We start from the raw sequence: 12,279 nt of genomic DNA, 5'->3' as shown, positions 1-12,279 counted from the left end.
GGCTACCTTAGTTGCTGGACTACAAATCCGGTTCCCATTCCCCTGCCAAATTAGTTTAAACCCTCCCGAAGAGTACTAGAAAACCTTGCTCCCAGGATATTGGTGCCCCTCTGGTTCAGATGCAGCCCGTCCTGCTAGTACAGGTCCCACCTTCTCCAGAATGCGCTCCAATTATCCTAATGCCTGAAGCCCTCCCTCCTACACCATTCCTGCAGCCACATGTTCAACTGCACTCTCTCCCTATTCCTAGCCTCGCTATCACGTGGCACCGGCAACAAACCAGAGATGACAACTCTGTCTGTCCTGGCTTTTAACTTCCAGCCTAACTCTCTAAACTCGTTTATTACATCCACACCCCTTTTCCTCCCTATGTCGTTGGTACCAATGTGCATCACGGCTTCTGGATGCTCTCCCTCCCTCTTAAGGGTTCTGAAGACACGATCCGAGACATCCCTGGCCCTAGCACCCGGGAGGCAACATACCATCCGAGATTCTCGCCCATGCCCACAGAACCGCCTGTCTGTACCTCTAACTATTGAGTGCCCTGTAACTAGTGCTCTCCTAATCTCCCCCCTTCCCTTCTGAGCCCCAGAGCCGGACTTCGTGCCAGAGACCCGGTCACTGAAGCCTACCCCTACTAGGTAATCCCCCCCAACAGTATCCAAAGCGGTATACTTATTGTTGAGAGGAACAACCACAGGGGATTCCTGCACTGACTGCTTCCTCCTCTGCCCACCTCTAACTGTGACCCAGCAACCTTTGTTCTCAGGTGTAACTATGTCCTTGTAGCTTCCATCTATCACCCACTCAGCTTCCCGAATGATCCTCAGTTCATCCAGCTCCAGTTCCCCAACACGGTCTGTGAGGAGCTGGAGATGGCTGCACTTCTCGCAGGTGAAGTCAGCAAGGACACCGGTGGTCTCCCTTACCTCATGTGGTAGTCACCACTGTTGTATTATATTGTATATACTGCACTGCATACGAGGGTACAGGTATGGGGGTAGACCCCTGCCTGCTGGCTCCACCCAGTAGGTGGAGTATAAATGTGTGTGCTCTCCGAACTGCAGCCATTTCGGCAGCAGCTGTAGGAGGCCACACATCTCTGTGTAATAAAGCCTCGATTACTCTCTACTCTCGTCTCGTCGTAATTGATAGTGCATCAATTTATTACACAGAGATTTTACAAAGATGGATCTCCGCATCAAGCCAGATCGCCTGCAGCTGCATTCTCAAGCAAACAACGCCAAAAAGGACTTCGCATATTGGCTAGCTTGCTTTGAAGCATACATCGGATCTGCGACAGACCCAATCCCAGAAGCACAGAAGCTCCAGATTCTGTACACGCGGCTGAGCTCCGATGTCCTTCCCCTCATCCAGGATGCACCTAGCTACGCAGAGGCCATGGCGCTACTGAAGGAGACCTACGCTCAGCAGACCAACAAGATCAATGCCAGGCACCTCCTATCCACGCAGCACCAACTTCCCGGCGAGTCTGCGGAAGATTTCTGGCGTGCCCTGCTCGCCCTGGTGAGAGACTGTGATTGCCAGGCAGTTTCGACCCTGAACATTCTAACCTGCTAATGAGAGACGCATTCATTCTGGGCATAGGGTCGGACTACACCACCAGCACCTCTTAGAAGGCGCTACGCTTGACCTCGCGGCGACCAAGAAACTAGCGCTCTCACTCACAGTCGCCTCATGCAACGTACAGGCTTATGCCCCTGACTACACGGCCCACCGCCCCTGAGCATCGTGGTCCCCGCCAGCGGCCACCCCATCGTGGACCCCATCAGCGAACCCCCCCAGCCAACCCCACGCCTGTGCCGCGCGGCAGCCAACCAACCCCAGGGGACCCAAGTGCTACTTCTGCGGACAGACAAAACACCCCCGGCAGCGCTGCCCGCACGGGGCACGCTCTGCAAGGCCTGAGGCAAGAAAGGACATTTTGCTGCAGTGTGCCAGGCCCGCTCAATCGCCGCTATTGTCCCTGCACCCCCCGCGTGCGGCCAGTGGCCGCCGCCATCTTCTTCGCCTCAGACACGTGCAGCCCATGGGCGCCGCCATCTTGCTCCCCTCACAACACGTGTGGCCCATAGGCGCCGCCATCTTGCTTGCCTCACAACCAATGGACGGAGCCACCTTGCCTGCCCCAGGACACGTACGGCCCGAGGGCACCACCATTTTGCCTGCCTCAGGACACGTGCGGCCCGTGGACGCTGCCATCTTCCCCGCCTCAGGACCCCTGCCCATCGGGCACCTCATCAGGCCACACATCACCTGCAACCGCCGCCGACCAGCCGTGTATCGTCTCCGTCACGATCGACCAGTGCCGACCACACAACCTCGCGACTGCGTTGAAAAATGTGAAGGTCGACGGGCATGAGATATCCTGCCTTCTGGACTCCGGGAGCACTGAGAGCTTCATCCACCCCGATACGGTAAGGCGCTGCTCCCTCACGGTACACCCCATTAACCAAAGAATCTCCCTGGCCTCCGGATCCCACTCCGTGGCGATCCAGGGGTACTGCATCGTCACCCTCACCATCCAGGGCGTAGAGTTCAGTGGCATCCGGCTCTATGTCCTCCCGAACCTCTGCGCTGCCTTGCTACTCGGCCTGGACTTCCAGTGCAACCTCCAGAGCCTAACCCTGAAATATGGCGGGCCCCTACCACCCCTTACTGTATGCGGCCTCACGACCCTTAAGGTCGACCCACCTTCCCAAATTGCAAACTTAACCCCGGATTGCAAACCCGTCGCCACCAGGAGCAGGCGGTACAGCGCCCAGGACAGGACCTTCATCAGGTCTGAGGTCCAGCGGCTGCTGCGGGAAGGTATCATCGAGGCCAGCAACAGCCCCTGGAGAGCCCAAGTGGTAGTGGTGAAAATGGGGGATAAAAACAGGATGGTCATTGACTACAGTCAGACCATCAATCGGTACACGCAGCTCGACACGTACTCCCTCCCATGCATATCTGATATGGTCAATCAGATTGCACAGTACCGGGTCTTCTCGACAGTGGACCTCAAATCTGCCTACCACCAGCTCCCCATTCGCAAGGCGGACCGCCCGTACACCGTGTTTGAAGCGGACGGCTGCCTTTACCATTTCCTTAGGGTTCCCTTCGGCGTCACTAACGGGTCTCGGTCTCGGTTGACCGGTACAGATTGCGGGCCACTTTCCCGTCCCTGGATAACGTCACCATCTGCGGCCACGACCAGCAGGACCACGACGCTAACCTTTCCAAATTTCTCCACACCGCCAAACTCCTCAACCTAACCTACAACAAGGAGAAGTGTGTGTTCAGCACGAACCGATTAGCCATCCTCGGCTATGTAGTTCAGAACGAAGATCTAGGGCCCGGCCCGATCGCATGCGACCCCTCATGGATTACCCTCTTCCCCACTGCCCCAAGGCCTTCAAACGATGCCTGGGTTATTTTCGTACTACGCCCAGTGGGTCCCTAACTATGCGGACAAGGCCCACCCACTCATCCACTCCGCCGGTTTCCCACTGACGGCCGAGTCTCACCAGGCCTTCAACCGTATCAAGGCCGACATCGCCAAGGCCGCGATTCACGCGGTCGACGAGACGCTCCCCTTCCAAGTCGAGAGCGATGCATCAGACGTCACTCTGGCTGCCACCCTCAACCAGGCAGGCAGGCCCGTGGCATTCTTTTCCCGCACCCTCCATGCCTCCGAAATTCGGCACTCTGTCGAAAAGGAGGCCCAAGCTATCGTTGAAGCTGTGCAGCACTGGAGGCATTACCTGGCCGGCAGGAGATTCACTCTCCTCACAGACCAACGGTCGGTTGCCTTCATGTTCAACAACACACAGCCGGGTAAGATCAAAAATGATAAGATCTTGCGGTGGAAGATCGAGCTCTCGACCTTTAATTACGAGATTTTGTATCGCCCCGGTAAGCTCAACAAGCCCCCGATGTCCTGTCCCGAGGTACATGGGCCAGCGCACAAGTGGACCGACTCCAGACCCTGCACGACAATCTCTGTCACCCAGGGGTCACCCGCTTTTATCACTTCATTAAGGCCCGCAACCTGCCCTACTCCATCGAGGAAGTCAGGGCTGTCACCAGAGACTGCCAGATCTGCGCAGAGTGTAAATCGCACTTCTACCGGCCAGACTGTGCGCGCCTGGTGAAGGCCTCCCACCCCTTTGAACGCCTCAGCGTGGACTTCAAAGGGCCCTCCCCTCCACCGACCGCAACACGTATTTTCTCAATGTGGTCGACGAATATTCCAGATTCCCCTTCACCATCCCATGCCCCGATATGACGTCTGCCACCGTCATCAAGCCCTCAACACCATCTTCGCTCAGTTCGGTTTCCCCGCCTACGTCCACAGCGACCGGGGATCCACATTTATGAGCGATGAGCTGCGCCAGTACCTGCTCAACAGGGGCATTGCCTCGAGCAGGACGACCAGCTAAAACCCCTAGGGAAACGGGCAGGTGGAGCAGGAGAATGGGACGGTCTGGAAGGCCATCCAGCTGGCCCTACGGTCCAGAAATCTTCTGGCCTCCCGCTGGCAGAGGTCCTCCCCGATGCACTTCGCTCCATTCGGTCGCTCCTGTGCACGGTGACTAACAAAACCCCCCATGAATGTCACTTTGCCTTCCCCAGGAAGTCCACCTCCGGGGATTCGCTCCCAACGTGGCTGGCAGCTCCAGGACCCGTTCTCCTCCGCAAGCACGTGCAGCTCCACAAGGCGTTGGTTGAGAGGGTACAGCTACTCCACGCAAACCCGCAGTACGCCTACGTAGCGTACCCCGACGGCCGCCAAGACGCATTCTCCCTCAGGGACCTGGCAGCAGCTGGTTCCCCACACAGACCACCCTCTACCCGGTGCCACCCTCCCTTCCCCCAGTGCACCCCACCACAGCACCCGATCCAGGACAATCCGTCCTCCCCTTGGTCCCACCCGGGGATGAAGAGGATGTCGACTCGCTCCCGGAGTCACCGACGACTGAGCCGGCACCTGACTCGCCACCAGCACTGCGGTGCTCTCAATGACGGATCAAAGCGCTCGTCTAAATTTGTAACTTTCTCTGAAATTTTAATGACAACCTGTATGTAAATAGTTTTCCACTCGACCCCCGCTGGACTCATTTTCAACAGGGTGTGAATGTGGTAGTCACCACTGTTGTATTATATTGTATATACTGCACTGCATACGAAGGTATTACGGTAAGGCGCCTGTACTACAGGTTAGGGGGTAGACCCCTGCCTGCTGGCTCCGGCTAGTAGGCGGAGTATAAATGTGTGTGCTCTCCGAACTGCAGCCATTTCGGCAGCAGCTGTAGGAGGCCACAGATCTCTGTGTAATAAAGCCTCGATTACTCTCTACTCTCGTCTCGTCGTAATTGATAGTGCATCATCTTGAACATTCTGCAGGAGGAACATTTCCACTGCCCTAGCTGCCATCAATAATATTCAGCTTTTCTATATCCATCGTGGGGCACTCTAAGGTGTACCGATACAGGTAAAGAAACATTGCAGGCATTTCAAAATGGTCATTATAAATGGTACAACGGTTTTTAAGTAGTCTACCTAGAGCAAGGTGCACTCTGAGGTGCTGAGAAGACCCCAAGGGTTCACCACCCTTTGAGTGAAGATATTTCTCCTCATCTCAACCCTACATCCACCCCTTATTGCGCTTCCCTTTTTTAATGTGACAGCTAGCAGCTTATAAGTTATTTTCAAACCCTTAGCAAATAAAAACCTGGAACAATTGGAATTTTTGAAACCAGTGGGAAAAACGTGAATTTGCTCCTTTCTTTTCTCAATGAATTTTATCTCTAACTCAGCTCTTGATTTTGTTTCCTGCAGTCTCACATAACAGTGGAGCATGCTTGTGACAGCATAATTAGCTGCTCAGCCTGACTTCTAAAGCCATACGCTCTGAGACAGACTGCCACAATTTCAAAAGACACCCACTGCCTCTTCAGAACACAAAACATAGAACACAGACATACTGTGCAGAAGGAGGCCATTTGGCCCACCGAGTCTGCACCGACCCACTTAAGCCCTCACTTCCACCCTATCCCCCAAAACCAATAACCCCTCCTAACCTTTTTTTTTGGACGCTAAGGGCAATTTAGCATGGCCAATCCACCTAACCTGCACATTTTTGCATGTGCATGTCACCTGTCACACGTGTCCCAATAGAGCTACTCCTTCAAGTATACACCCTTTAAGTAGTAAACGCGCCTACTTAGCTCCATCTCTATTGTTTCAGATCAATTCTTGGGTTTGGGCATCGCTAGCAGACATTGCCCATCTATCTCCTAGTTGCCCTCAGAGGGTGGTGGTGGGCGAGCCACCTTTGATCAATGTAAAACTATCCTCCCCCTTTGCCCTACCCAGCCAAGCTCCTCGGAATCCAGCCCTTCTTACGCGCAGTGTTCAAAAACTCTAGGCGGAGAAGGTCGGTGAGAGGCGGGTCATGTAAACTGCTGGAAATGAAGTTTTATTTTTGAAAGCGCATTTGAAAGGGGGGAGGGGGAAACTTGCCAAGCCCCCATTCCATAGTGGGATTTAAAAAGACCCCATGTGGAGCAGAACACCATTGATATGGCACTGGCTGACGACTGCCTGCAGAGGCATGACAAAGGTCCCTATCCCTGCATCGCAACAGGCCAGTGAGAGCTCAGCCAATGGCAGGGAGCTGGTACCGAGTCACATTGTTCATGGGGGACAGCGAACACAATCGATTCCTTTTTCCCTCCCCATTCTGTCAGAGGAAGGAGCTTTCTCACTGAAGGAGGTTCAGCTGCATAACAGTATAATTCCTTATTTAGAGAGGACTTAAGGAGATTTACCCCGGAGTATTTTATTCGAGACCCTGGGGCAGTCTCGGTGTCAGTGTAGATAAATTACGGGACAGATGACTTCACGCATTGATATTCAAACTAACAGCTCTCTTGTGTTCGAGCGCAGTGTAGACAGCACTGTCAGAGTGACAGCGTTAAGATACTCTCCCCCACCCTGTCTGCTGATGGCGGGCGTGTTGTGACCACGGGCATTGTCCCTCTTGTCAAGAGGACAGAGTGTTCGCGGGATCGGAATGGCCACGTCGGGGCTTAATTTTCCTGAGATTACACAGACAGCAGAGAGAGAGAGAGAATCGACACAGCCTTTAGTCTTGAGGGAAGACAGGAAAAACAAGGAGAAAATGCCTTCCTCTGTGCCTTGTGTTGGAAATCACCTGCTGGTCTCGCCATTCATTCCAGTCACCGTGCACTGAGGGAATATGACAGTGTCTGTCACCCTGCTTCGGCATTCTGGCTGCTTATGCGAGTGGACGGGCATTGAAAGAAAATGACGGGAGTTGCCACCTCCCGCCCTACATTGCACTTTCGTCCTTGTGCGATTACCTCGGGATGTTGTCTGTTTTATGGGCCTTTGACCGTCAACCTTTTCTTGTTGCTGGGGCAGAGCAGCGAATGGCCCACTGTTTCCAGGGGAACAGGGAGATGTGAAATGTGTTCCTCTCAAACCGAGTGGGGCTGACATCCCCACCTCCTCAGAATGCCTCCAGTGTGTGCGTGCGCGCGAAAGCAATCAGTGAGGAGGGACTGGGGGAGGGGGTGGTGGGGATGAGCCATAAATGTGACGGGGCACTAAGAGCTAACAGCTTCCAGGTGCAGGCAAGCTCATCCATTGGCTTGGTTCAGCTCTGCCGGCAATTTTTAATGCCTCAGGGTCTTTGGTGCATGTTTTATTCCCCCTCCTCCCCCTGCACACTCACTTGGATTTAATTGCTGGGGCTCTGGTGTGTCACATCACACTGAACGACAGGACTCCACAGGAGGGGAAGCTGCATTGATTTGATCTCCATTTTATTGACTGACTCGAGGGTTATTTTTTTTTAAACAGCCAATGTTTGTCGTGGGGGCAATTAAAGATTTACATTCTGGTCAACTACTCTTGTCCATCTCCCCTTGATGGTACGAGTTTTTCATTTGAAGTTGCGCATTTCTCGTTTTTCATGTAAAAAGAAAAAAAACATTAATTACGATTAACCCGGACAGGACTTGGCAGAAAAAGAGACTTTACAAGTAATCAATTCCCTTCCACTTACCAAAACAGAGAAGGAGGAAGCAGTCAAGTTCAATGAGTAAATATTATTAAAAAGATTTCGTTGAAAACTCTTACGGCTTTTAAGTAAGGCTATAAATTCTAAACCGGCACCAAGAGAACTGACTCGCTGTTTTACACGTGTTTTTTTTAACGGTATTGTTACAATTCTTTTCAGATAGTAAGTAAACATTACACCATGGTTCACGGGACATTTACATTAAAAACCACTTCCTGGAGCGGTTAGCAGAAAGTTTTATTTAACGTCACGGGGAGTTTGAAGAGGTGGAAATCCCAACGAGACAGTGATCGGGTCAGAATTAAAATGTATCAATAATTCTGGTAATTTTTTAAAAAATGAATGAAATAGGAAGGGGGGAGTGGGGAGGGGCTAAGTGGAAATCTCTTCCAGAAAGACGTAAAGACATAATAAAGAGGCAAGTTGGCAGAGGTATGGGATGAAGTGGACAAGGTTTTACGGGAGCCAACGCGGGGCTTATGGGCCGAATGTCCTCATTCCGCATTTTGCCAAATTCTATGCCCCCCAACTATTGATGCTTTAGAAATTGGCTGCTTTCTATCAGAATCGTTTCTACATTATCTTGTTCCATTTGGCACTTGTTTCAAAGTCTGTGTTTGCCACCATTCAGCTCGCAAACTCTTGCCTCCTCTGATGCCTGAGGGAGGCCTCTCTGGGCCAGGGATTATCAAACACGCGACAGGCCAGGTGTGAGAGACTCAGCTCACTGTGGCAGCCAAGGAGCACAGCTGCCTCCAGCGTTGGTGGCGATCCAAATCGGGCTGAAGCTCAGCAAGAAAAAGAACTTGAATTTCTGTAGCGCCTTTCACAACCTCACGACATTCCGGGGTGCTTTCATAGAATTTATTGTGCAAAAGTAGGCCATTTGGCCCATCGAGTCTGCACCAGCCCCTGGAAAGAGCACCCTACCTAAGGCCACATCTCCACCCTATCCCCGCCTAATCGTGTTTGGACACTAAGGGCAAGTTAGCAGAGCCAATCTACCTAACCTGCACATCTTTGGTCTGTGGGAGGAAACCGGAGCACCCGGAGGAAACCCACACGAACACGGGGAGAACGTGCAGACTCCGCACAGACAGTGACCAAAGACGGGAACCGAACCTGGGACCCTTGAGTTGTGAAGCAACTGTGCTAACCACTATGCTACCGTGCTGCCCTATACGCCAGGGCAGCCACTGTTGCCGGCAGTCAATTTGTGCACAGCAAGACTCCACAAACAGCGACGTAATAATGGCCAGATAATCTGTTTGCAGTGATGTTCATTGAGGGATAAATATTTGCCAGGACATGGGGAAGGTTAGGATGCCTTTGACTTTCTTCAGACTAATCAAATGGAATCTTTTTCATCAGTGTGAGGAAGCAGAGGCTGCCCCGATTAAACCAGGAAAGCTGCAGTTAGACAGTAGTTTAGAAATACAGTTACAATACATAGTGGAAATTTTAAGAAAGGTTAGTCGTGAGATAATTTATCCACATCTTTGACTAAAGAAACCAGGGTCATAATTTAAAGCGACATCACACTACCCCAGCAGGATTTGAGGCCAGGGGGATTTAGCGAGGTGGGTGGGGTGGGGGTACTCAAAATTGAACTAAGTCTAATTTCAGGCTGCCAGGAGTAAGTGGTGGTGGGGAAGGGGGGCTGTGTCCATCAGAAGCCCCCTTCCGACTGGGAGCACCCTCCCCTTCGGGGCCAGTGACCTCTGGACACTCCTCCACCCCCAACCCCCCTCCCCCGAGACTCTTCATCCCCTTCATGATCCCCAGCCCTTCGTCACCCCCACCCTCTGCCACTTAGCTTTCCTCTTCATTCTGGCACTTGATTCCAGGCAGATAGCTTCAGTGCCTCTCCTGGCCACTTCAACACTGCTCCTGGAATGAATGGATGGACTCCCAGGTGGTGACAGGCGCAATTCCCCCCTTCTGCCAATCGACACTCATTAGAGAGTGAAATAGCAGTGGGCCTGCTGGAAGTGGCGAGGATGCACTCTGCCTCGACTGTTCAGAACGTGGGGGCTGGGCCCCCATCATCCTTAAAACACTGGCCCATGAAAACGTATGCAGACGCAGGGAACTAATTTCAGGTGGTAATGTTCCTCTATTGCATAATTATGATAATCAACTTTAATCCACATAAATATCTCTGCAAAATAAAGCCTGCAGGAAAACTTATAACTGCACTTATTGATTAAAGATTTTACCAGCCATGAATATCTCCTTAACTGTAATAAGTTGTCACAGTCAGCAAAAGAGGAAGAATTCTGTCTGTGAGAAAATGAGACTAAAGGACAATGGCTGGATTGTCCGGTCCCCAAGCCTCGTATTTCTCAGCGACGCACCGCTCACTGGCGGCTGGATTCTCTCTTCCCGCCACCTGTCAATAGATTTCCCATTGAAGCCACCCCATGCTACCGGGAAACCCACAGCCGGGATGTGCTGCCGGTGGGAAAAGAGAATCCCGACGGCCGGAGAATTTTAGCCAATATTTAGTTTTAAAATGCAAGTCAACTGACACTGTGGGCGGCACAGTAGCACAGTGGTTAGCCCTGTTGCTTCACAGCGCCAGGGTCCCAGGTTCGATTCCTGGCTTGGGTCACTGTCTGTGCGGAGTCTGCATGTTCTCCCTGTGTCTGCGTAGGTTTCCTCCGAGTGCTCCGATATCCTCCCACAAGTGCGGAAAAACGTGCTGTTAGGTGAATTGGACATTCTGAATTCTCCCTCTGTGTACCCAAACATGCACCGGAATGGGGCGACAAGCGGTTTTTCACAATAACCTAATTGCAGTGTTAATGTAAGCCTACTTGTGACAATAAAGATTATTATTATAAGAAATAACCAGCTACTTGGTGATAATATAAACCACGCAGTGGTTTCAATAATTTAGCGGATGTGTGTGCCACTGGCCACAAAGAACAAAGAACAGTGCAGCACAGCAACAGGCCCTTCGGCCCTCCAAGCATGATGCCTGTCTAAACTAAAATCTTCTGCATTTCCGGGTCCATATCCCTCTATTCCTATCCTATTCAAGTATTCATCAAGATGCCTCTTAAATGTCGCTTTCATATCTGTATCTGTTTTCACCATCTCCCCCGGCAGAGGATTCAGGCTCCCACCACCCTCTGTGTAAAAATCTGCCTTGCACATCTCCTCTAAACTTTCCCCCTCTCACCATAAACTTATGTCCCCAAATTATTGACTTTTCCACCCTGGGAAAAAGCATCTGACTATCCACTCTGTCCCTGCCAGTCTTCGCTCATGGTTAGACCTGCATTTGTTCCCATCCCTAATTGCCCTGAAGAAGGTGGTGAGCTGCCTTCTTGAACCACTGCAGTGGTGTAGGTGCACCCTCGGTGCTGTTAGGGAGGGATTTCCAAGATTTTGAACCAGCAACTGTGAAGGAACTGCCGATATATTTCCAAGTCAGGATGGTAAGTGACTTGGAGTACCTGTCAGAAGGCTATTACAGGAACCTGGGGACAGGAATAAACCATTCAGCCCATCAACCCTCATCTCCCATTGAATTCCATCTCCCAATCTTTGTTCTGTGCTTGATGATTTGCTCAATGAAAATCTTCGTCATGAAAATTTTAATCGACTCGAGCATCCGCAACCTTCTCGGAGAGGAGGCTTTACATTTCCACCACCCTATGTGTGAAAAAGATTGTTCCTGGTTTCATTCTTAAACACGCCGAGGTTTATTTTTTAAGATTATGTTCTATTAGTCTGGAAATCCCCAATCAAGAGGAAATAGCTTTTCAATACCCTGACAGACGGGGCAACCATTAGATAGATAAACAAATGAACAGTTTATTAAAATAAGAAACTATATGCACAGTGAGCATATATGTTGCAAGACTCCAAATTCTTAACTAACTGGGAAGCCCCCGCTCTGCCCCCAGGGATCATACGGTCTGGCCCCACCGTCTGGTCAGGTCACATGACCCTCCAGGAACCTGGCCCCTTAAAAGGATACAATACCACAGACACTTACCTATTTAATATCTTATTAGGTTATCTCTCAGCCTGTTAAGCGCAAGAGAATATAAGCCAAGTTTATGCGACTCGCCTCTTGATTTAACCCTTTAACTCCTCGTATTTAAACCTGTGCTTGGTGCAGCCATGGAAGAAGATTTAGCTGGAATAACTAG

The sequence above is a fragment of the Scyliorhinus torazame genome, chromosome 12, assembly GCF_047496885.1.
Source record: "Scyliorhinus torazame isolate Kashiwa2021f chromosome 12, sScyTor2.1, whole genome shotgun sequence".
NCBI lineage: Eukaryota > Metazoa > Chordata > Chondrichthyes > Carcharhiniformes > Scyliorhinidae > Scyliorhinus > Scyliorhinus torazame.
This window is presented reverse-complemented; position numbering follows the sequence as displayed.